The 24066-nt window shown below is 38.9% G+C and overlaps 1 protein-coding gene across 6 annotated transcripts in view; it reads right to left on the reverse strand.

Annotated features, from left to right (window-relative positions):
• Positions 1 to 609: 609 nt before the first annotated feature.
• LOC133617250 (uncharacterized) overlaps positions 610 to 24066 on the reverse strand; it is a 30588-nt gene continuing 7131 nt past the window's right edge. For 2 of the 6 annotated variants that reach the window (XM_072914933.1, XM_061977126.2), the window contains exon 5: positions 9267 to 10182. The gene's annotated coding sequence lies outside the window, so the exon portion shown is untranslated. Of the gene's footprint in view, positions 4089 to 7097; positions 7491 to 9263; positions 10183 to 16564; positions 16867 to 20065; positions 20193 to 24066 lie in introns of those variants that run through there. The other 4 variants (XM_072914928.1, XM_072914929.1, XM_072914930.1 and 1 more) reach the window with 4 other exon arrangements.

The raw sequence follows: 24066 nt of genomic DNA on the forward strand, positions 1-24066 counted from the left end.
TTACCATGTGCTTACACCATCCTACATGTGGTATTATTTGTTTCAGATATGCTTAACAAGCATTGACATTGATTAAATGTAAAACACGCTCTTTTTCCACGCCTTTTACTGAACACTCATTCATATCATAACTTTTACAAATGTATAATATTCTCACTTCCTGTGTTTGTGAAAGAAAAGGAAAATGTTGAAAACAAAATATCAATAAGCAAATCGTTTAAAATAAAAACCAAATAGCCTGCAATGTTTAAAATGAGGCAAACAGTAAGACGAAAATGAAGTAATGAGATTATATATATATATATATATATATATATATATATATATACATACATATATATATATATATATATATATATAATCTCATTACTTTATGAGATTATATATATATATATATATATATATATATATATATATATATATATATATATATATATATATATAATCTCATTACTTTAGTTCATTTTCATCTTACTGTTTGCCTCATTTTAAACATTGCAGGCTATTTGGTGTCATTTTAAATTAATTTATATATATATATATATATATATATATATATATATATATATATATATATATATATATATATAATCTCATTGATGTCCGATAATGGCTTTTCGATATCCCGATATTGTCCAACTCTTTATTTACCGATACCGAAATCAACCAATACCGATATCAACCGATATATACAGTCGTGGAATTAACACATTTTTATGCCTAATTTGGACAACCAGGTATGGTGAAGATAAGGTACTTTTAAAAAAAATTAATAAAATAAAATAAGATAAGTAAATTAAAAACATTTTCTTGAATAAAAAAGAAAGTAAAACAATATAAAAACAGTTACATAGAAACTAGTAATTAATGAAAATGAGTAAAATTAACTGTTAAAGGTTAGTACTATTAGTGGACCAGCAGCACGCACAATGTGTGCTTACGGACTGTATCCCTTGCAGACTGTATTGATATATATTGATATATAATGTAGGAACCAGAATATTAATAACAGAAAGAAACAACCCTTTTGTGTGAATGAGTGTAAATGGGGGAGGAAGGTTTTTTGGGTTGGTGCACTAATTGTAAGTGTATCTTGTGTTTTTTATGTTGATTTAATAAAATAAAAAAAACAACAAAAAAAACGATACCGATAATTAAAAAAAACAATACCGATAATTTCCGATATTACATTTTAACGCATTTATTGGACATCTCATATATATATACATATGTATATACATATATATATAAATACATATATATCAGTGTTTCCCACACATTCATTTATTTGTGGCGGCCCGCCACGAAAGAATTACGTCCGCCACAAATGGATTTTTCGGCTTTTGACTCGCTCGACCGCTCATAAAAGCAATGGGACTCTGTCTGTGAATGTACCTTGTAGTTACAACTCCGGTGCAGTAGGTGGCGGTAGCCTACTATGCATTGTAACTCCGCCAATAGCACTTAATTCACCTGGTGGACCAGAAGAAGATGAAGACGAAGACGAAGAAGGCGAAGACGAAGACGGACGGACGGACGAGATCAAAATACAAGGGTAATATAGGTAATAGGTAGATAAGTTATAGCTGCATCGCTCGCGGCTCGTCATATATTTAACGTTAATCCGCGATTTCACCGAGCGTTTCACTGACGGTGAGCAGCCTGACACTGCTTCATTAACACCGCTGCTGTTTGACTCGGGGACCGGGGCAGACGCACGTAGTAACAGTCACGTGTTGCCAGGCACGTGCACACATAGGGCCCTATGGGTGCTTGAGCCCCTGCCCTTTTTTTGCCTCGTCTTAAAAAGTGCCCTCTGCCTGTGTGTTTTTTTTTTTCTTTTTTTCTTTTTTTTTCTTTAAACAACATTAATAAATTCCTGTCAGGGATGTGAAAAACAAAACAAAACAAAAAAAACAGCGGTACAAAAACTCCACGTTTTCTTGTAATACCGGGTTGTTTGAGCCTGCCGCTTCCGCCAGAGAGAGAGAGAGAGGCGAGTGAGTGAGTAAGCGAGAGGAGAGAGAGCCAAGTTACTGCGCCCCTGAGGAGACGTGACAGTGGAGCAACTTGGACCTGTGAGTTATGGTCTAGTCGCCGTCCACTTATTCAGCATCTAATATGGGTAATATTTCAGAAAAACGCTGTATTATTCTATTATTCAATGTGTCAGCTTCTGTTTTTGCCGGACGTCGGAGCAAGGCGCATCAATTGAGCACGGCACATCAATTCCGCACAGAGCAGAGCGGATCGTGCGGGACAGGAAGTAGTGTACAAAATACAAAATAAAACACCGGGTTAATTTTCAAAATAAAATGCACTGTGTTTACGGCGGATCACATTCTACATGCTGTGCGAATTCTATGGAGGAGAAGAAGAGAAGCTGAAGACAGAGCTCAGAGTTTTCTATGCATCATTCCATGACACTCTCACACTGAAGGGGATCTTAAGAACACTAAGAGGGATGGCGTGGCGAAGTTGGTAGTGGCCGTGCCAGCAATCGGACGGTTGCTGGTTACTGGGGTTCAATCCCCACCTTCTACCATCCTAGTCACGTCCGTTGTGTCCTTGGGCAAGACACTTCACCCTTGCTCCTGATGGCTGCTGGTTAGCGCCTTGCATGGCAGCTCCCGCCATCAGTGTGTGAATGTGTGTGTGACTGGGTGAATGTGGAAATACTGTCAAAGCGCTTTGAGTACCTTGAAGGTAGAAAAGCGCTATACAAGTATAACCCATTTATCATTATTTATAAGAGACAACAGTGGACATGACATCTTTCCAGCACTGGAAGAAATGATGAAAACATATGCCACGATTCCAGTGTCCACTGCCACAGTAGAGAGGTCTTTTTCTAAACTGAAGCTGGTCAAAAACTCACTCAGAGGCCTATGCACAGGAGAGGCTGTCTGATCTCCTTCTCCTCTCCATTGAAAAAGACGTAGTCATAAATCACAATGATGTGATCAACATCTACAGGCCCCCAGAAGGTTGCTGTGCACTGATTTCACAGCATTTCATGGAAGCCCTGAATTTACATTGAGGAGCATATTTGGGTGTGGGTGGCCTCCATCCTGCGTTTCAGTTGTTTAGTCTGAGCATTAAGTGAGAAAGACCATTACAACTTGATGGTGTTTTCATCAAGTTAAGGGAAGAAGGACAGATTTTCACATTGAAGTTTTTTCCATTTGGGTATTTATTTTTGTATTTTTTTTCAAAGTTCATGTTGCACTGTTCAATGTTCAATATTAAAGTGCTTATCTTTAACAATAAATAGCCTAATAATAAACCAGTGTTTTGTTGCTTTTCATGTCTTCCAAGCCTATGATAATGTGAATTACCGGTAACTCATTATGACAATAATTTGTTGACACAAAAGAAATGGCAATCACTTTTACCTACAAAGGACACACAGCTAAGTAGTTAGCTTCCTATTAGCAAATTTAATTTTACATTAATTTCCATATTGTGTAAAGGACCAAAAAAATATTTCCTGCCCTTTTCTGACTTTGAGCCCCTGCCCCTCTATAATCATGTGCACGTACCTGCGTGTTGCCATACCGACGAGCTAACGTGTCCAGGTTATAACCCTGTTGTCAATAAACACACGTAGAGACGGTGCTTCAGATACTACATTAATACTCAAGCTAAAATGTCCACTGTCCACTGCAGCATGTGAATGCAATGAAAAGAATAAAATCTGAGCCAACCAGCTGTTAAAATGTTGTCCAGGTTAATGTTTTGGCCATTAAAGGCCCTTCATTTCAAGATTTCAACTGTGATCGGGCTTTAAACAGGTGGCTGACCTGTTCAGATGAGTGTAACTGCTACTGGTCAAATAATGTGAAATAGCATTTAATTTTACATGTATGCAATGCCATTTAAATGTAATTATAGATAATAATAATAATAAATACTGTGTAGTGTTGTAAATAGTCAACGGGAAGGATTTTAGTAAGATATAAGCCATGAGCACTACACAGCCAGAAAAAATTCTAGGCAGGACAAGTAAAAATATTGGGGCAAGTAGATTTGAGAAGTCGGGCAAGTAGAAAAATTACGGCGAGGGAACAGGTGAGACTCAGCAAACCCTGAAAAATAAAGCAGGGTCAGATCAGAAATGCACTTTTCTCATGAAAAGGGTCCTAATTTATATTCTTATGTGCCTTATAGAGAGGACCACGACAAAACATACACCTCTGCCTCTGTTTCACTTTATGTTGCTGGTAAATAATATGGTTGTAGTAGTAGGCTAAAGTTAAATTATTTAGTATGCACTAATTAAAGGGGCAGAGCTTTAAGAGACATTTTAGCTTTTATATTTTATAAGATATATTTTTTGTAAGAACCACAATTAATAAATATATTTCAGTGAATAACTAATTGCTCAAATCTGTATATAAATATAAATAATATGGTTGTAATAGTAGGCTAAAGTTAAATTATTTAGTATGCACTAATTAAAGGGGCAGAGCTTTAAGAGACATTTTAGCTTTTATATTTTATAAGATATATTTTTTGTAAGAACCACAATTAATAAATATATTTCAGTGAATAACTAATTGTTCAAATCTGTATATAAATATGTACATAAAGTGTTGTAATTATAATCCAACTCCGCGTTCTTCTTGGTCATCGCCGCTGCCGCCGCCACCCCCAACCCCCCGACCACACCACCACAAATAGATGCCTGCCCTGTGGGAAACACTGTTTACCCATAATCAAATGGTACAAGGTTGGATTGAATTGCCATGCAGACAGACAGTTTCTCCGGAGAAAAAGAAAAGCGAGAATCATACTCTAGACTTGGTCCAACTGGCCATTTATATGTTCCTCTGGTGGGTCTAAGGCCAGCATAACAAATAATCAAGTTAACATGTACAATATCAGGGCGACCCGCCTTGCCATGTCATGTCCTCCCTAATGCATTCCGACCTCGCTCTCTTTGACTTTGACAAACAACAAAATAGAAATGGTACAAAGGTCAGAAATTCCACTACATTATTAAAACAGTTAGCTCCATCTTTTGACACTTCTTCCACCCCCGTCCTTGCACGCTACACCGCTACAACAAAGATGACGGGGAGAGGACCTGTCGAAGGTGAGCCACGTAAATAAGACCGCCCACAAAACGGCACATCCTGAAGAGAGATGCTCAGAAAGCTACTTGAAAATGGTCCGTAAAACATAATCTATGCAACACTTTCACCAAAGAACCACCATTACATGTTATGTAGACCACAAGATAGTGTTTTAAATTTACACAAAAATCATAATATGACCCCTTTAATGCGCCTTTTGTATGGAAAAAAGACCTGAATAGACCCGCTCATCGGCAGTGCGCCTTTTAATCCGGTGCATCCTGGGGTCCGAAAAATACGGTATATCAAACAAACCTTTTAACAAAATGATCACTACAAACTCATGTATTCTTCGACTCTGCTCCCTTGGACAGGAGTGTGTGCTGCTTTTCTCGTTGTTTTGTAAAATCTCGCAGTCTTCTTCCCTTATTTATTGCCTCCCGAGGAACTCTGAAAAAACGTTTATTCTTTTTGCCATTTGAACGATTCGTTCGGCCGAAAAAAACACAAGCGTTTTTGTCTTCGAGAAAAGCTAAATAGCGCCGAGTACCCATTGAGAACACAGCTAGCTTGACTTGCTTCGACACAAGCAAGGGTGACAAACTTTTAGCTCGGGAGCCGCATGGAGGAAAATCTATTTCAACGTGGGCTGGACGGATACAATCACGGCATAATAACTTCAAAATACAGCAACGACAATTTCAGATTGTTTTCTTTGACCCAAAATTGAACAAACATTCTCCAAATGTATGTACATATCACAAAAAATCCTCTTGACAAAACACTTCAAGTTATTTGAAAATTCTAAGGAAAAAATTGGTGTCAGTTTCAAAAACACCATGAAGAACACAATTAACTTACACTTAATCTGAGTGTACCTACAAAGCAAATAAACTTTAAGTCACAGCCTATCTAGGATTGAACAAAAAACATAATAAAGCATAAAAAAAAAAACGCTTTTATGTATCAACTACCTCATTTGTCATTTCCACTGTTCTTTTTCTTTAAATGTGCACAGAAGACAGTAATATTCACAGAACTATATCAATGTGCAGTGTCTCAAGCAGCATTTCAAGAGGGGTTACCAATTGTTTATTTTATTCATGTTTGCTTTACATTGGGTCGAGGGGGAGGAGTCGCAGCCCCGCTTTACTGTGTACCTCTTGCTCGCCCCGATATAAATGATTTGCTTGCCTAACATAATTGCTTATGCGACATCCAAAGGACAAATCTACAACATAAGTTTCTTTAATTTAAAAATGCAACTCAATTTTACACTTAGCAAACTCATCTCGCGGGCCGGATTGTATCTGTTTGACATCCCTGGACAATAACAATAATGATAAAGAATAGATGAAAAACAGTGTAAAACCTTATCAATAGAAAGGCACTTTGAGACCCCAGACTTCCGCCAGGTATTAAGAAAGTCCTGATTCCAGACAGTAATTCGGATCAGTCCCAAAATGTAATTTAGACAAAGTGTTCCTTATCCCATTTCGGACATTTCCTGAAAGTTTCATAAAAATCTGCCCATAACATTGTTATTTTGCTGACTAACTAACCAAATAACTAATTAGACTAACTAGGTAGTTAACTAACTAACAAATGGCAAGGATTACAAAGCAGAGGTAATAATTCAGTGGAATAGAAAAATACAGGATCATTTATTAGTATATATAATGTATTTGATTGTAGCGGTGCGCCATGGCAACATATTAGCCGCCGCACCTTACAAATGAGTGTTTTTTTAACGTGAAAACAAAATAAAGTAATATAATGCATTGTAGCGTCCAGAAGAAAAAACACAAAGTCTGACACTCTTTTGAGCTTTTGTTGCCAATCTTATGCTTACAATGGGCACAATTCCAACCAGGGCTGGAACAATTAGTTGACATCGTCGACAAACGCTCACACTAAAATTTGTTCCCGACAATTATATTTGCTCATTTTGCAAAGTGGACCTTGTTTTTATGGTAGTATATCTGTGATACGTAAGCATTTAAAAAATATTCAGTTACAAACGGGCCTCGTAGGGCAGCCACAACGGCCAAATGGTCCTCAATGAAAAATAGTTAGACACCCCTGTTCTATTGTATTTCTTATCTTGAATGGAGTATATGCTATGTCAGGGAACCACAATGTAATGTATTTTAAAGTAGGCCTACAAATACACAAGAGTATTTCTGTTGGTATTTTGAAACTGGTCCAATTAAAACATATATAAACTTATAAATTCATAAGCTGTTTTATGATTGGCTCCCCACATACTAAAATCACTCCGTTAAAAGTTTGGACACCCTGCCCTGATGTGTTTGATACTGAAGTAAAGCTACTTTGTGAGTGAAACCCACCTTTTTCGTCAATCCATCCGACAACTTTCTTGCTTGATTGTGAAGACGATCTTTAGGGGAGCTATTCATGGAGATGTATTTTTGAGTTAACATCATACAAAATCAAATCATTACATACAACAACTGGAGACTAAGCATGTTACCTTTGAAGAGTCATCATATGGACATAGTTTGATATCGGGTGAGTAAATGTGGTTCATTCCTTGACTTGTGTCTATCTTTTCGTCGGCGTGTGGAATCATTCAGCTGTTGGTGCCAGGATGGAAGTTCTTCTAGGTTATGCCGATTTCTGATAACGTATGTACCCTTTCTGTATTTGAGATCCTCTTCCTGGGCTAATTGGTGCTTGAAATTCCTAAAGTCATGCGAGTGCAGTTACGTCTTATGTCAATAAAGGTGCCATTTTGCGAAATGTTCACATTGTTATTTATTTATAGTATTATTTTGTTTCTGCCATATTACTTTGTTTATAATGCTTGTGTTGCTTTCATATGCACATTCAACTTTCTACTTGAGGTACATATATAATATAAATGTTGAATGTTTCGGTTGTGTTTTTTAAAAATAAAACTTGGTTAAAGGTTTTCAGTACAAGTAGTTTTTGAAAATTTTGAGCACATTTAAAATTACTGCGATAATAACCGTGATAAATTTGGTCACAGTAACCATTTTGGTCACAATAACCGTGATAAAAAAATGTCATACCGTGACATCCCTGATACAGTATATATATATTTATATATATATATATATATATATACATACACATATATATATATATATATATATATGTGGGGCATCATATACCGGTATTGGTATAGTACCGCGATACTAATGAATCGTATTCGGTACTATACCGCCTCTAAAAAGTACCGGTCCACCCACCCCACGTCGTCATCACATTTTGTCATTGCTGGTTTTACGAGCAGAGGAGCATGTTCGGTAGCGCACAATCACGGACTACTTACAAGCAGACAAAGTGTGTAGACAGAAAAGGGAGAATGGACACATTTTGGCTTAAAAACTAAAGATAAAGGTGAAGTTATAACACTGAAACCACCTTAGGAAGAGGTGCTTTAAAACATGGCTAGCTAGCTAGCAGCTAAATTTCAGCCGTAGTCGGCAGTGTTTTAGCTACTTCTAAATGACTAATCTAATGACCGGCGTCAAAATGTAAACAAACGCCATGGGTGGCTCTACACCTAACATCCACTGTAATGATACCAAGTACAGGAGCGTATCTAGTCAATACTACTATGATTACGTCGATATTTTTAGGCATCACAAAATCTTCCATTTTTTTTAAATGTATATTATGTTTATGAACTCAGGAAATATGTGCCTGGACACCAATGTATGATCCTGTAACGACTTGGTATCGGATTGATACCCAAATTTGTGGTATCATCCAAAACTAATGTAAAGCATCCAAACAACAGAAGAATAATTGATTATTACATTTTAACAGAAGTGTAGATAGAACATATAAAAAGAGAAAGTAAGCAGATATTAACAGTAAATGAACAAGTAGAATTATAATTCATTTTCTACCACTTGTACTTAATACATTTGACAAACTAATAGAATGGCAAATGACACAATATGTTACTGCATATGTCATCAGACTAAATTAGGAGCCTTTGTTTGCTTACTTACTACTAAAATACAAGTTGTCTTGTATATTCACTATTTCATTCAAGGACAACATTGCAATAAGAAACATATGTTTAATGTACCGTAACATTTTTTGTTAAAATAAAGCCAGCAATGCCATTTTTTGTGGTCCCCTTTATTTAGAAAAGTATCGAAATACATTTTGGTACCGGTACCAAAATATTGGTTATAGAACAACACTAATATATACACATATACAATAATGTAGTTTGTTTGAGCTAGTGTAAAGCTACATGACAACACAATAACAGGTGCCAACAGGTAAGAAAAGTGGATTTTTATTAATATAACTTCTTTAGAGTCACTCTCATTCAACTAGCAAGTGTTTTTCTTCTTCTTACATGGGTGTCTCCCAGGAAATAAGATGATGTAAAAGAGTTGTCATTACGAAAAAATATGTCTCAGCTTTTATTTACAAAAGGTATTATACTTTTCAAATGTTCTTGTAGTCAGACAATATTTTCGTTTTATTAGATAGAATACCAAAAATATCTCACATTATTAACTATATTCACTTAACTTCAATTGCACCGGTCGCCCGGGGGCGTCCCCACATCTGTGGTCCCCTTCAAGGTTTCCCATTGTGCCCATTGGGTGGAGTTTTTCTTGCCCTGATGTGGGATCTCGTTGTGGCTTGTGCAGCCCTTTGAGACACTTGTGATTAAGGGCTGTATAAATAAACGTTGATTGATTGATTGATATTGTCTGACTTAGAGAAGATTTGAAATAAGAAGACATAATGAACCTATTTATTCAAACTATTAGTCACAATTTGCCATGGGTATGAATGATTTTATGCTTGACTGTATATTATATCACTATAATGAATAGTAATCAAAATAATATTAACCAGAGTTCAACTTCACACAGTTGCTGTCGTGTTGATGCAGATCTAAGAGCGCCTTTCCTGGTTGCACCCAATATGTTGTTAATCAACTAATAAATGTCACATATTTCTCAATCAAAAGATCATAAGGCCCATTGCTGTTTCAAACGTGACAGTATGGCATAAGTGGCTTACTTGTGTGTCACGATTTTGGAATGGTGTGAGGTTTGTTCTTCTGGTTAAATTCTTCCAACTAGGACAGAAAGCACACAGAAACAAAGTATGTAAATAAAGACAATTTCATAAGAAAAATGTACTGCGAACTATACAAGTTCATTATGGAACAAACATTTTCTTGAAACTAGAGACTCTTTATTTGTTGAACAAATTCCAGAAATGACCATAAATTACACAATACACAAAATTGCGTAACCTAAAAAATACAGTGGTTTCAATTAAAAGCGTATTTCCGAGTACCCTCGAAAATGTGGCTGTACTGTATTCTTACATATTTGGCAGACATCCCTCTTCAATTTGGTATGAAATTAATACGCAGACTTAAAGCAATGTGATCGAAAATTACGTGTAAAAACAGCTGTGTAAACCGGATCACAGATCACTCGAGACAGCAGATATACAGTAGTTGTAATACATATTTAATATCTATATAAGTACACATACTTCAGAACTGTATACATATATAGGTTTAAATATATATATATGTGAATGTAATATTTGAATGATGATAAATAATGTGTTATGACAGTTGCGGATGTCACCAATGCGGCGGATTGAGGAAACACTCGATTGCTTTGCCAAACACGTCTTTAATGGTGAAATGCCAACATGAGAAAGCTAAACAGGAAGTGCTTAAAGTTTAATGGCTTTGTGAATAGACTGAGTGACTGACGACTAAGTGTATTGTGTTGTTCATGGTGTTTTTCAAACTGCACCATTTTTTTGTCAGAATTTTCAACTAACTTGAAGTGTTTTGCCAAGGGGATTATTTACGATATGTACATTTTCAGAATGTGCTTGTTCTATTTTGTTCAAAATTAGACAAATAAAACTATTTTGAACTTGTGTTTATTTTTTAATTATTATGGAATGATTGTACCAGTCCGGCCCTCGTGGGAATAGGTTTTCCTTTATGCCATGGGTGTCAAACTCTGGCCCGCGGGCCAAATTTGTCCCACCGTGTAATTTCACTTGGCCCTTGAGGCGATATCAAATTAACACTAGAGCTGGCCCGCCGATTATATACAGCGGCGGTGCCTCGGTACACCGCATTCACCGCTAATTCTCATACTTGCCAACCCTCCCGGGAGACTCCCAAATTTCAGTGCCCCCTCCCGAAAAACACATACTTGATCTTCAGAGATACAGGTTACACTGAGGGTGCCCGTATAAAAAGCTTTAACACTGTTAGAAATATACGCCTAACTGTGAACCCACACCAAACAAGAATGACAAACACATTTTGGGAGAACATCCGCGCCGTAACACAACAGAACAAATACCCAGAACCCTTTGCAGCACTAACTGGGGGGGTGTGTTTGTCATTCTTGTTTGGTGTGGATTCACAGTGTGGCGTATATTTCTAACAATGTTAAAGTTGCTTATACCGCCACCCTCAGTGTAAACTGTATCGCTGTTGATGAAATATGCGTTGCATTCGCGTATGTGTGCGTACAGAAGCCGCTCATATCTTGTGACTGGGCTGGCACGTTGTTAGAAGGGATGAAAAGCGGACGTGACGACAGCTCGTAGAGGACGTTAAAAGCAGTGCCTGTAAGGCACGCCCCCAAGACTGTGGAATACGAGATATAATGACTGATGAACACCTTTGTTCGATAATGAAGGTTGCCTCAGCTCAAAACCTGAGCCCCGACATTAATGAACTAGCATCCATGAAAAGATGCCAGGTATCTGGCTTGGGCACATCAGATTAGATCAGTGTGTTGCAAACTGAGCAGTTTAAAGTACAGAATGGTTGGTTTATTCATTATTTTATTCTCAAATTTATTAGCCTGTGGAAAAAGTAAATTTTGATATTTACCTCAGAAGGCTGCAAATAGAAAAGAGGCATTCAATTTTTATTTAAAATGTATTTGATATGCCATTGATATTTTTTAATTATTATTATTATTTGAAACTCGATTTTGCATGTCACTATAAAGTTATATAAGCCTTGCTTGTTCAATATTTAATGCAAAACTTGTTTGGGTCCCTATCAAAAAGGTTAATTTGTTCAACCTTGGCCCGCGGCTTTGTTCAGTTTTAAATTTTGGCCCACTCTGTATTTAAGTTTGACACCCCTGCTTTATGCGGTCCCTGAGCTAAAATATGTTTGACACCCCTGCATTAAAGAGTGTGCGTGGACACTTGTACTTCACACATAGGCGTGAAAAAAAACAAAAAACGAACTATTTGAGAAATCAGACTTATTTATTAGTGCATGGAAATGTAGTAAGTGGTGGTGTGGTTTTCGGTCAAGGGTTTTGAGCGATTGTTTGTGCAAAGTTTCCACTGGCCTCAGGGTGGTTTTAATTGCCGGGACCCAACATCATATGGAATAATAAAAAACTAGACATAATCCTTGCATTGAAATAAGTTTGAGCTGCTTCATGTGTCAACACATGTTTGATACATTTGAAAAAGGTTATGTTGAACTCTGGCACATCTGTTTTATTTTTTGTTGTTGTTTTAAAGCTACGTGTTGGGTCTAAAATGACACCCAGGTAACAATATTCAAACATTTTGTAATATTTCCCTTTTACAGTTATGACGTTTTATACAAAGTACACTGTTGCCGTTTTCTTAATATTTAATGTGAGACGAGTCATGTAGCCATCTTGCCACCTTCTCTATGGCGGCTGTAAGTTCATTGGCGACCGTTTCAGCGTCTTTCCCCCAAATATAAATAGCTGTGTCATCTGCATAGCATACATCTGGATATTAACATCCTCACATACAGATGGCAGGTCGTTTGTATACAGTACATGTCTGCTCTTGAATGGAATTGTGCTGAAAATTTGAATTTCCCCTCTGGGACTAATAAAGTCAATGACAAACAAATGAACACAAGAGAGCCGTTGTTAGAGCTTTGTGGCACCCCGATATCAATAGCAGTGAATACACTACATCCAGTAATGTAGTGTATTCGATACAGACACATTGGGTTCGACCAGATAAGTATGACTTAATCCAGGCCAGAGGATCTGTCGACAGTTTAAACGTTGTTCATTTTGTAAGTAACGTGGGGTGACTGACAGTATCGAATGCCTTGCGAAGGCCTAAGAATATTGCTCCTACTACACCCCCATTATCAAGGTTTTGTTTTCTTGTTTCTGTGCGAAGGCAGCAAGCCGTTTCGGTCGAGTGATTTGCCGAAACCCAAACTGCATGGGATGTAGAAGGCCTTCATCGACCACTTTTTCTATTGTTTTGGATATAACGGGGAGAAGCCTAATTGGTCTGTAGTTGTTGATGTCTTTTATTTCCTGCCTTATGAACTGGAATGATAATGGCTGTATTTAATGTGGTAGGGAAAGTGTTTTAAAGTTATTGATTGATTTATTAATGCTGTTATTGGAGCAGTGAGACTATCTTTATTTGTTTTTAGAAAGAGTGTCCAAACTGTGTATATCTCTTGACTGTGAGCTTGATGTGGAGAGGATTTTGTTTACCTTAGTTTCATTTGTTAATTCTAAACTTAGTTTATCCTGATTAAATGCTAATTCTTTGCATTGATTTTGAGAGAAGTGTTTATTAAGGATTCGTACAGACTGGATGAAATGTTCTATTAAAATGATTACTGATGTCCAGACTATAACAGTAGTGCTATTATATTAACCTATTTAATGTTATTGTGTTGTTGCCCTTTTCCAGTGAGTTTGTCAATGTTTCTAATGTTCCCTTTTTCAGCTTTGATTAATTCAAAGTAACAATCAGCCCAGGCCTTCCAAAGCAGCATTGTGACGTTGTTTCTTAAACTTTTAAAAATCATATGATCCTTATTTAAACCTGTTTGAGTAGCTCTTTTGAGGGCTGAATCTCAACGTTTCATTGGAGTCCAAATTGTATTTATATATTAGCACTTTTCTCTCTGGGTTGTGTTTTACTGTATTTACAGATAATCTATTAGATTTTTTGTCATTAAGCAATCACAGCCATGTTGTTTTTTCTATGTGATCAGGTTTATTAGTAAAGACCAAATCTAGTGAGTGTGTTATTCTATTTGGACTGCTTATCATTTGTTACATGTAGAAGCCATTTGTGATATCCTCAAGTTTCTTTCTGCGCAACTAATTTAACCAGTCCACGATCGGATCAATTATTTTATACTGTGCTGTTTGAAGATGTCAAAATAAACTCAAAAAATGTCTTCAGCAGTGGGCGGCTGGTATGCTACAATTACCTTGAAATACATTTCTGGGAACAATGTGATTTTAATTCCAACACACTCAAAATTGCTCAAAATTAAAATAGTTTAGTAGTGGGGGGCTAGTGGTGTGCCAATAAAGAGAGACGGCTCAGAAAAAAGACAAAGAGAGCAAAGAGCTTAGAAACGATGAAAGGTTTTGTGATCATTTAAAACAGAAAAAAAGACAGACATTGTGGTGAAATGTTTGCACTGTCAAGCAGATTTGACATTTCACAATAGCACAACTTCAATGATGCAGCGCATTACCAGAAAGCAAACATCAATTTATATGTTTGACTTGCAGAACAAATGTTTTATTAAACAAAGTTTGTATGTTGATGCTAACAAGTTTGTTCATAATATCAAACATCCAATTAATATCATTACAAATGTGTATTTTTGTTGAGTTTGGTCCTTTATTATCAATTACCTGGTTTAAGGCTACACACATTTTTTATGCAAGTAATACAGCGATGCTTCAATGTTATGTGCATTGATAAGAAGAGAGAATAAAGGTCATTAGAAAAATTGTTTATTTCAACTATTTTCCCTAGAAGTCATATTGAAGTTAAAAAGTGTGTTTTATTCGATTAATCGAACAACTGAATCAATAAATTAATCGATTATTAAAATAACCGGTAGCTGCAGCTCTAGTGACACTACATTACGGCGTGGCGCAGTGGAAGAATGGCCGTGCGCGACCCGAGGGTCCCTGGTTCAATCCCCACCTAGTACCAACCTCGTCATGTCCGTTGTGTCCTGAGCAAGACACTTCACCCTTGCTCCTGATGGGTGCTGGTTAGCGCCTTGCATGGCAGCTCCCTCCATCAGTGTGTGAATGTGTGTGTGAATGGGTAAATGTGGAAGTAGTGTCAAAGCGCTTTGAGTACCTTGAAGGTAGAAAAGCGCTATACAAGTACAACCCATTTATTACACAACAATATATTAGCTTCACAACATCTATGACCTTCAAGCGCTTGTGGCTGGCAGCTGAGTATGTGCTCCTAAATGAGGCATCAGGAGCTACTTTCTTTGAAGTCTGGTTACTAACATTTACGCAGGCCCCGGTGACATTATGGAACCAAGTTTTTGATACTCATCCCTAGTCGACATCCAGGTTGTTGACATTTGGCTCGATTGTAGTTCATTATAATCCAAAATAATTCTCTATTCATAGAATGAGTTCCAAACTAAGATTCATAATTTGTACAATTGTGGAATGCTGTACACATAGAACTACAGAACAATGCTGTTTTTAGATGCTAAAGACTTTAGCAACCAAATTTAAAATAAATTGCATTACCAGAAAGTCAACGTATACTATACCAATACTAAAACATCCCACTGTTGATTATTTGTAGTAGTGTTCGATACAACTTTTTTTACTTCTGATATGAACCAATATTGTAGTCTTGAGCATTGGTCGATACAGACATTGATTTGATACGATATCAGCAGGAATTAAACTGTACGTCATTTTATTATTTTGCAATATGATTCCACCATAGAAACTTTGTAAGCAAGGCTGCAGCTATCAATTATTTTAGTAACCGAGTAATCTATTGAATAATTAATTTGATTGCGTAATCAAATAAAATACACCTTCTAGCATCAATACGACTTTTAAGGAATGTACCGGTAGTTTAAATAAGGAAGGATTTTCTAATGACCTTTCCTTTTTATAAATGCACATAACAGTTAAATTGCACTTTTACGGGAGTATCACGAGATATTTCTTACATTAAAAAAAGTTAAGTAAAAAAAACCTGATGCCTGATAAACATACATCCATTTTCTACCGCTTGTCCTGTTCAGAGTTGCGGGGGGTCGCTGGAGCCCATACTTGCCAACCCTCCCGGATTTTCCGGGAGACTCCCGAAATTCAGGGACAAATTTTCTCCTGAAAATCTCCCGAAATTCAGGCGGAGCTGGAGGCCACGCCCCCTCCAGCTCCATGCGGACCTGAGTGAGGACAGCCTGTTTTCACGTCCGCTTTCCCACAATATAAACTGTAGGATGATCGAGGGCGAGTTCTTGGTTTCTTATGTGGGTTTATTGTTAGGCAGTTTCATTAACGTCCTCCCAGCGCGGTAACAACACACAACAGCAGTCACGTTTTCGTCTACCGTAAAGCAGTTTGTCTGCCATAAACAGCAATGTTGTGACACTCTTAAACAAGGCTATACTGCCATCTACTGTACATGCATATGTGACAATAACATCTATGGCTTTTAGAGAGTGCAGTGCACAACTGCGCACACAACAAGGAGACGAAGCAGAAGAACGAGAAAGATACAGCCGTGGCGACGCCGACGACGAGTAAGATGAAGAAATACGCTTGTAAGTTCCTAGCCGCAGCTGCGATTGGACCTGGATAGCCTCCGGGAAGAAGTAGTGGACTACCAAGAGCTTGGCAGTGAAGATATTCCTCAGGAAGCAAAGATTGACCGGTTTTGGGCCATGCTCGGGAGAGATGGAAGATTCCAGACTCTAGTGCATTTGATGAAAGCACTTTTGTGCGTGCCAAACAGCAATGCATCATCAGAGAGGGTGTTCAGCATGGTTAGAAAAATAGTGACAGAGAATAGAACAAGGATGGACAATTCAACCCTTAACTCAACAATGAGTAGATGAGTGTTATGTGTGTGAATATGTGTAAATAAATGAACACTGAAATTCAAGTATTTCTTGTATTTATTTATATATATATATATATATATATATATATATATATAGCTAGAATTCACTGAAAGTCAAGTATTTCTTTTATATACATATATATATATATATATATATATATATATATATATATGAAATACTTGACTTGGTGAATTCTAGCTGTAAATATACTCCTCCCCTCTTAACCACGCCCCCACCCCCAAACACGCCCCCGCCCCGCCCCCGACCACGCCCCCCACCTCCCGAAATCGGAGGTCTCAAGGTTGGCAAGCATGCTGGAGCCTATCTCAGCTGCATTCGGGCGGTAGGCGGGGTACACCCTGGACAAGTCGCCACCTCATCACAGGGCCAACACAGATAGACAGACAACATTCACACACTAGGGCAGTGGTTCTCAAACTTTTTTTGTCATCCCCCACTTTGGACAAGGGGGAGTTTTCAAGCCCCACCTGCCCCCATCGCCCCAACAGAGCGTTAATGCCAAGCTTTAACATTTTCAAATTTATTGAACATCAAGTTGTATACATTCAAACTCAATAACATACAATAACATCAAGTTCAATGATAAATAAAATAACTGTGCAGCTGTGGTACAACTTGCATCAAGTTCAATAATAAATAAAATAACTTCCATCAAGTTCAATAATAAATAAAACAAAAGTGTTATAACTTGCATCAAGTTCAATAATAAATCAAAAAAAGTGTTATAACTTGCATCACGTTCAATAATAAATCAAAAAAAGTGTTATAACTTGCATCACGTTCAATAATAAATCAAAAAAAGTGTTATAACTTGCATCAAGTTCAATAATAAATAAAACAAGTGTTATAACTTGCATCAAGTTCAATAATAAATCAAAAAAAGTGTTATAACTTGCATCACGTTCAATAATAAATCAAAAAAAGTGTTATAACTTGCATCAAGTTCAATAATAAATAAAACAAAAGTGTTATAACTTGCATCACGTTCAATAATAAATAAAAAAAAGTGTTATAACTTGCATCAAGTTCAATAATAAATAAAACAAAAGTGTTATAACTTGCATCAAGTTCAATAATAAATAAAACAAAAGTGTTATAACTTGCATCAAGTTCAATAATAAATAAAACAAAAGTGTTATAACTAGCATCAAGTTCAATAATAAATCAAATAACTTGCATCAAGTTCAATAATAAATACAATAAAAGTGCCACTTTGCAATGTTTGCAAAAAAAAAAGGAGGAGCTATGCATTTGGCAAGACAGGGCAAGTGACAGCACTTTGCCCCAGGAGAGCCACCTTGCTTCACTGTGAAACAGCACGGCTGTATGATCAGCTCCTATTTCCTCACACAGTGCAGAGAACAGTCGCACTTTCGGTGGTCGTGTTTTGATCAAATTTACCGCGCTCACAACATCTGTTAAAACCTCATTGAGTTCGGGGCTGAGCTGCCTTGACGCGAGTGCTTCCCGGTGAATGACACAGTGTGTGCCCGTCACATTTTTGTTTCTCTGCAGGCGCTGGCTTTGGCTCGACGACCTTTGAGGTGCGAGTCACAAATGTATATATTTGTGTAATTGTGGTCCACACATTAGCCTGCTACCCATCCGCGCAAAAGTTTGTTCCGCTTAGCCCCGCCCCCATTAGTTACTGTTGCTATGTCTGTCAAACTTTCGCTCGTACCGAGAAATATAAAGCCGACAGTAAAAATAAGTACCGGTAATTTCCATTTATTTATATAGCGGATTTCACAGACAGAATCACAAAGTGATTTACAGTGTGTATAGAAAATGAAAGCATAGTAAAAAAAAAAATCTAAGAATATAATAATAAAAAAAAAAAAGTAAAGTGAAATTTCCTCCCGTTCCTCGCGCCCCACCTGTCATGTCTCTATTCCCCACCAGTGGGGCGCGCCCCACACTTTGAGAAACGCTGCACTAGGGCCAATTTAGTGTTGCCAATCAACCTATCCCTAGGTGCATGTCTTTGGAGGTGGGAGGAAGCCAGAGTACCCGGAGGGAACCCACGCAGTCACGGGGAGAACATGCAAACTCCACACAGAAAGATCCCGAGGCCGGGATTGAACCCAGGACAACTCAGGACCTTCGTATTGTGAGGCACATGCACTAACCCCTATACCACCATGCTGCCCGCCTGATAAACATGAACCAGGTAATAGATCATAATGAACTATTTGGACATAAAACAAGTTTGCATTAAGACACAGACAGTATATGCCAACATGTCATCTCATGTGTTTAAATAAAACATTTGTTACGCAAGACAAATATAGGATGTTTGCTACCAATATATACTTTTACCTTGTAAACCTTGTCTGCTGCTCTTTAAGGGGAACTGTCCATCCATCCATCCATCCATCCATCCATTTTCTACCGCTTATTCCCTTTGGGGTCGCGGGGGCCGCTGGAGCCTATCTCAGCTACAATTGGGCGGAAGGCGGGCTACACCCTGGACAAGTCGTTACCTCATCACAGGGCCAACACAGATAGACAGACAACATTCACACTCACATTCACACACTATGGCCAATTTTAGTGTTGCCAATCAACCTATCCCCAGGTGCATGTCTTTGGAGGTGGGAGGAAGCCGGAGTACCCGGAGGGAACCCACGCAGTCACGGGGAGAACATGCAAACTCCACACAGAAAGATCCCAAGCCCGGGATTGAACCCAAGACTACTCAGGACCTTCGTATTGTGAGGCAGATGCACTAACCCCTCTGCCACCGAGCTGCATTTTTTAAATTTTATTTTGTCTATCGTTCACAATCATTATGTGAGACAAGAACACACGTCTTTTTTCTTTTACGATTTTAAAGATAATAAAAAACAATTGAAAGATGCGACTAATGGGAGTCACCGTTGTAGCCTTCAAAGCACTCTAAAACGTTTATACCGTACACACAGTGCAAGTATATATATATATATATATATATATATATATATATATACATACACACACACACACAGTATATATATATATAATATAGTAACAGACACATTCATAACAATTTGTTATGTTCAATACTTACGGTATTTTGATCATTTTAATCATTTCCGGGACTGATTTCTCTCTCGCATTTATTTCTGTTTCCATAGCAGTCTGACTTCTGGCATCAACTGTGTGTTCCTACTTCCGGAACAGTGTGTTTTCTAATCCTGGAAGATTTGGTAACGGACAAATTAGGATTCACAACCTCATACTTCTGAAGCTAAATATACTGATGCTTATAGAAGCCAGCACGAAAGAAGAGTGAGACGTTGGAGCAGACGGAAGCCGGGAGAGCGAGGTGAAAGCGATTTTGACACTACAAATATGGAACTTGGACCAAAGCTATTTCGACATAAATGGAGTGCGTACCCAAACTCAACAGGAAACGTGCCCGGGCAGCTGGAACAGACGAGTGAGTCACTTTAATATCGATCATGATACACTCAGCATGTTAGCGCATGCACTGTAGTTGAACTATCTGGCTAGCTGTGTACAAACAAAACATGAAATATGGGCTAATACTTTACGGATACTGTTATATTATTGTTCATGTTTATCAGTCCGTACAAATTGGTGTCGTATCACAGAGTTGTGCATTACAAACTCAAACGTGTTTCGTGTTGACGTCGAAACTAGCATATCTCTTGTCGTAGTTAGCTTTTAGGGCTAATACCGTAGCATGGCAATGTGTTACTATGCTAATAAAATAGTTCCTCAGTGTTTACTCTTACAATAACAATGTTGCTACAGCTTTGTTATGTACGTAAATTAAGTATTGTTGACGATTTTGATTGCATTTTTAAAGTGATTTAGAGGTACAATTGATTGCTTTCATTAGCTGCATTGCTAGCCACCAAGAATGAGCAGATTGTTAGAAAGCGGAAAAAAAAACATCCTTTTGTCTTCTTGTCTCTAATAATGATTGTGACTGATAGATAAAATACAATTCCAAAAACTGTGCAGTTACCTTTTAAATATGCTCCGTTTGATTGTGTAAACATTTCACCACAAAGTCTGTGTTCAGTTTTAAATAATCACAAAACCTCTCTCTCATATTCTCAGGGTTCTTTGCGCTCATTCCAATTTGTCGTAATTTTTCTGAGCCATCTCTCTCTATCGGCACTCCAAAAGTCCCAGTTCCTATTAACCTATGTGTTTACCTTTTGTAAATGACTTGACTAAAACACAAGAAAAGGCCAACCTTGTGTGCTTATTGGAGGAAATATTGATGTTAACTGGCTGTCCAGCTTTGCACAAGTTAAAGGTGCCATATGCAATGTCAAGTCAAGCCCTGATATGTCAAAAGGCATTAATAAATCATATTATTTTCGAATACCTCTATAACTCGATAACAGTAGTTCAGCTGGGATATGCTCATTTCAAAATTAGATTTACAGCCCCGAAATCTTGATATTGTTTTCATTTTCATGTCCCGCCCTCTACCATTTGACCAATTAGAAAGTCTGTGAGTGTGTCACATCCAGGTTGCCAGTTACGCACCGCCACCTTCGTCTAGCTACTGCCACTGGTAAAGTTACTAAACATGTCAGACCTTAGTAAAGCTAAAAGGCGGCATTACGATTCTCAACTTATTCATGACAAAGCCAGGAACAAAATGAGGATTTGTATCGGGATGCCTTTGAAAGATGGAGACGATTGAAGGGGGAGAAGATGTTTTCATCTGATGCCAAACTTGCTAATTTCTTCCTTGATAGGCAAGTAAGGCATTTACGTTTTCTTATTACTTGTAATAAATGTAAATGGACATTTTGTATGTAAACTATATTGTCCAATACAGTCTATGATCTTGTCTAACAAAGCTAGTATGTTTGTGCAACGAATGCTTAGTGTGAGGCAATGTTCCCTCTAAGGTGCGCACCTGCGCACTGCTCCCGATTTACTTCGCGCATGGAAAATCTATGCAGAGCACACAATCCAAATCCAACCTGAACTCTAAACAAAATGAACACAATTTCCTCCGTATCATTTTCAATAAGTGATCACAACAGACATTGACGACATCAGCCGAGACGTTGTAAGGAGGGGAAGGAGGTGGTCTGCATCAACAATCATTTTATTGAGAAAAACTGATTACTGTCGGTTGTAACTACACCAAAACAACATCAGCAACAAAACTACTATCATGCAAAACTGATCACTTTCTGTCGTAATCACACTAAAACAAACTTTAGGTTGTATTGGCAGCAACCGCTCGCTTTCTTTCATTCACACCAAATGGCGCGCGCACTCAAATCAGCCAGTGATGTGTTCACGACCGCAAAAACAGTCGGACAACTCAAAGACCACACACATACTAACTATTAGGTCGTTACAATGTGAAACAGTTCACACGCAGACAATCAATATCATTAACTGTGTGTTATGTGTCAATGTTGCGGTTTTGCAGGTTAGCTTATAGCAGTGCTTCTCAAATATTTTGTTACGCCCCACATCGGAAGAAGAAAATATTTTGCGCGCCCCCCCCACTCTCCACCGTGACTATAAATAGTATAGTTTGTCTGTAAAATCCATCCATCCATCCATCTTCTTCCGCTTATCCGAGGTCGGGTCGCGGGGGCAGCAGCCTAAGCAGGGAAGCCCAGACTTCCCTCTCCCCAGCCACTTCGTCCAGCTCCTCCCGGTGGATCCCGAGGCGTTCCCAGGCCAGCCGGGAGACATAGTCTTCCCAACGTGTCCTGGGTCTTCCCCGTGGCCTCCTACCGGTCGGACGTGCCCGAAACACCTCCCGAGGGAGGCGTTCGGGTGGCATCCTGACCAGATGCCCGAACCACCTCATCTGGATCCTCTCGATATGGAGGAGCAGCGGCTTTACTTTGAGCTCCCCCCGGATGGCAGAGCTTCTCACCCTATCTCTAAGGGAGAGCCCCGCCACCCGGCGGAGGAAACTCATTTCGGCCGCTTGTACCCGTGATCTTGTCCTTTCGGTCATGACCCAAAGCTCATGACCATAGGTGAGGATGGGAACGTAGATCGACCGGTAAATCGAGAGCTTTGCCTTCTGGCTCAGCTCCTTCTTCACCACAACGGATCGATACAGCGTCCGCATTACTGAAGATGCCGCACCGATCCGCCTGTCGATCTCACGATCCACTCTTCCCTCACTCGTGAACAAGACTCCGAGGTACTTGAACTCCTCCACTTGGGGCAAGATCTCCTCCCCAACCCGGAGATGGCACTCCACCCTTTTCCGGGCGAGAACCATGGACTCGGATTTGGAGGTGCTGATTCTCATCCCAGTCGCTTCACACTCGGCTGCGAACCGATCCAGTGAGAGCTGAAGATCTTGGCCAGATGAAGCCATCAGGACCACATCATCTGCAAAAAGCAGAGACCTAATCCTGCAGCCACCAAACCAGATACCCTCAACGCCCTGACTGCGCCTAGAAATTCTGTCCATAAAGGTTATGAACAGAATCGGTGACAAAGGGCAGCCCTGGCGGAGTCCAACCCTCACTGGAAACGTGTCCGACTTACTGCCGGCAATGCGGACCAAGCTCTGACACCGATTATACAGGGAGCGAACCGCCACAATAAGACAGTCCGTTACCCCATACTCTCTGAGCACTCCCCACAGGACTTCCCGGGGTACACGGTCAAATGCCTTCTCCAAGTCCACAAAGCACATGTAGACTGGTTGGGCAAACTCCCATGCACCCTCAAGGACCCTGCCGAGAGTATAGAGCTGGTCCACAGTTCCACGACCAGGACGAAAACCACACTGTTCCTCCTGAATCCGAGGTTCGACTATCCGGCGTAGCCTCCTCTCCAGTACACCTGAATAGACCTTACCGGGAAGGCTGAGGAGTGTGATCCCACGATAGTTGGAACACACCCTCCGGTTCCCCTTCTTAAAGAGAGGAACCACCACCCCGGTCTGCCAATCCAGAGGTACCGCCCCCGATGTCCACGCGATGTTGCAGAGTCTTGTCAACCAAGACAGCCCCACAACATCCAGAGCCTTAAGGAACTCCGGGCGGATCTCATCCACCCCCGGGGCCTTGCCACCGAGGAGCTTTTTAA

This window comes from Nerophis lumbriciformis, linkage group LG16 (assembly GCF_033978685.3).
Source record: "Nerophis lumbriciformis linkage group LG16, RoL_Nlum_v2.1, whole genome shotgun sequence".
Lineage (NCBI taxonomy): Eukaryota > Metazoa > Chordata > Actinopteri > Syngnathiformes > Syngnathidae > Nerophis > Nerophis lumbriciformis.